This window comes from Urocitellus parryii, chromosome 13 (assembly GCF_045843805.1).
Source record: "Urocitellus parryii isolate mUroPar1 chromosome 13, mUroPar1.hap1, whole genome shotgun sequence".
Lineage (NCBI taxonomy): Eukaryota > Metazoa > Chordata > Mammalia > Rodentia > Sciuridae > Urocitellus > Urocitellus parryii.
Genome location: NC_135543.1, coordinates 39,330,126 through 39,333,506, shown reverse-complemented (window position 1 = coordinate 39,333,506; position 3,381 = coordinate 39,330,126). Strand labels below are relative to the sequence as shown.

Here is a 3,381-nt window from a genome sequence, read left to right as displayed (position 1 = left end):
CAAATATATACATGTACTAACACAAGCTATAACAGGGCTGAAACTAGAAAACATTATGCTAAGTGATAGACATTGAGTACAAAATATCACATATTACAAGATTCTATTTGTATGAAAAATACAGAATAAGTACATCTACAGAGACAGAAAATAGATAAATGTTGGCCTAGGGATAGTAGGTAGAAGGAGGAGGTGGCAGATTTGGGAGAGTTGGGAGGTTCTACTTAGGAATACCAGATTTCTTTCTAGGGTTATGAAAATGCCCTAAAATCGATCATGATGATGAATGCATACATAACTATGTAACTGTGCTAAAAGTATAATTTGGATGAGCAAATTGTATGATTTCTGAATTATATCTCAATAAAGCCTACCAAAAATGTAATGGCAATGTTTTTCAATTAGAAAAAAAGATAGATAAAAGATTAGCTATTTTGGGGTGTCCATCCTTGCTTCAATTAGGCATGGCCAGTGAGCATCATATATTATTGAAAGTATTATGGGTGAGAAAGGCAAAGAGTCCTACACAAAATTTCCCTTTAATCTCACCAATTTCATCATTCTTTTTATTCACCTGATTCTTTTTGTTATTGTTGGGAATTGAACCAAAGAGTGCTTAATCACTAAGCTACATCCCCCACCCTATTTATTAATTATAATATATATAATTAATTATAGTTATAATATTTTAAAATATAATATTAATTTAATTATAATATTGAGTCTGGCTAAGTTGCTTAGGGCCTGACTAAATTGCTGAGGCTGACTTTGAATTTGCAATCCTCCTGCCTCAGACTCTTGAGTATCTGGGATTAGAGGCGTGCACCACTTTGCCCAGTTTCACCTGATTAATTCTTATTATTTCAACACTCAAGTGTCACCTTCTCATGAGATAGCCTTCCCTGACTGTTATATGTAAAGGTAATGTGTTCATCTGTGTCCCATGGTATACTCTTGTATAGAATCTGTCTCATCATAATATGATCATTTGTCGTATATTCTCCCATCTGAATTTTGAGTTTTTTGAGGCCAGGTACAGAGTAGGCACTTATTTCATCACCCACATACAATAAATGAGAGAAGGATATGAAGAGAGAATTTATAGAAGTTATAGTTAATGGTTCTTTATACTAATGCCTCATCAACACTGTTTTGTTTATAGGTCTTTTTTGTTTGTTTGTTTGTTTTGGTGGATGTTATTTTATGCTAAGAATCAAACCCAGGACCTACACATGCTGAGCATATACTCCTACCACTCACCCATATCTTAAGCCCAATACTCCACTTTTGAAAAATGATTTAGTGGCATGTATCAAGAACTGGAGTTGTGGCTTAGTGGCAGAGCACTCACCTAGCATGTGTGAGGCCCAGGGTTCAATCCTCAGCACCACATAAAAATAAATAAATAAAACAAAGGTATTGTATCCAACTACAACTAAAAAATAAATATTAAAAAAAAGAACTCTGAAAGTGTTCGTTTGAATTGGTTCCACTATAAAGAATTCTTTGCACTTAACAAACATTTATTGAATACTTTTTATATGTCAGGCACTGCTCTAAATCCTCGGGTTTAGAACAAGGCCCACTCAGATTTGCCATTATCTTGTAATAGACTGTTGAACTGTGTGGTCTGCTCTCCATGGTTCTGAACCATACTTGCCCTTTAGATGCAAGCCTACTTCACAAGAATCTCCTGTGTAATCTTCCCCCAGTGTTGGAAGGAAAAGATGACAATAAAAGAGAAATGGAGAGAGCGGGTCGGAAAACTTAGAAGTAAAGGCACTTCAGGGAAAATAGGGTGCAAGCCCAGAAACTATTTCCCAACCACCACTTGTTGAAAACTGATTAGAAGGCGTTTTCGGGTGTGAACAAATGGAAAGTGCCAGGATTTGATGTGTCTGAGGTTTTGCGCTGGAAACCCTTCACTACGAAGTATCAAGGGAAAAAAAAAAAACAAAACTAGAAACTAATCCGAACTTAATTCAGGATTAAAATGGAACAATTTAACAGCACCACCTGCCCGAAACCGTTCTAAGACTGCTTTGTAAGTGATACCCCTGGATCGTGTCACTGAGTTTGGAGGTGAGCTTCATGAAGATGGAGGAAAACTCTTCTGCACTTCTTGCAATGTGGTTCTGAATCATGTTCGCAAGTCTGCTATTAGCGCCCACCTCAAGTCAAAGACCCATACCAAGAGGGAGGCAGAATTTGAAGAGCAAAATGTGAGAAAGAAGCAGAGGCCCCTAACTGCATCTCGTCAGTGCAAAAGTACTGCACAAACAGAGAAAGTCAGTGAAAATGTGCCTGGAAGCCAACATCCCCCTTAAGAAGGCTGATCACCCAACAGTTCCTGCTTTCCTGTCTGGCCATGTGAAGAATGGAGGTTCCATACCTAAGTCAGACCAGCTGAGGAGAGCATGTCTGCCTGATGGATATGAGAATGAGAATCAGCTCCCCAACTCACAAGATTGTTGACAAGGAGGTTACCACTGTTGTGATCAAGATAATAATGTGGAGTATTAAAGTCATGTGTTAAAAAAAGAAAGAGAGAGAAAAATGGAGAAAACACAAGAAGAGAAATCATTAGAAAGGCACAGCCACTTAGAGATTCAGGTAGAAAGAGGGAATTTATTTTAAGATTATTTTCAAATAGTTTTAGCTAATAACAAAAATATGACAATTTAGACACACATGCACGCACACACACACATACACACACACACACAAAGATGAGTGGAGAAAAATAATTACATACCAAGCAATGCAAAGCTTTAGGCTTATGAATTCCAGAAGATTTAGAAATGTGGTACCTGAACGGCCATCATCTGTTGAGTTTTACTAAATTACTTGCGGCTATTAATTGTCTTTATTGGCAGTCTTTAAATTTTGGTGGATAATAGATGAGGATTTCTGTTTTAAAGTTACATAGTTAACATATTTCTTCTGGATAAAGAACGTCTCATGTTCCTTTGTTTGTTTGTTTGTTTGTTTTCGAAAAAATTAAAATTCCTGGGGCTGGGATTGTGGCTCAGTGGTAGAGCGCTCGCCTAGCACGGGCGGGACCCGGGTTCGATTCTCAGCACCACATAAAAATAAAACCATGGTGTTATGTCCATCTACACCTAAAAAATAAATATAAAAAAAATTAAAATTCCTGGGATTACTGCCCTCAGAATTTAAGAACTGTGTTAGGCAGAAAGACCACCAGATGCAATGGCACATAACTGTAGTCCCAGCTTCTTGAGAGGCTGAAACAGGATCATTACTTGAGCCCAGGAGTTTGAGGGCATTCAGGACAATACAGCAAAACCCCATCACAAAAATAATACTAATAAAATAAAAACATTCAGGCATGGTAGCACACACCTGTAATCCCATCTA

The 3,381-nt window shown here is 37.4% G+C and overlaps 1 pseudogene; it reads left to right on the top strand.

Moving 5' to 3' along the window:
* The first annotated feature begins 1,639 nt into the window (after positions 1 to 1,639).
* LOC113191108 (CGG triplet repeat-binding protein 1-like) lies at positions 1,640 to 2,475 on the top strand (annotated as a pseudogene).
* Positions 2,476 to 3,381: the final 906 nt, after the last annotated feature.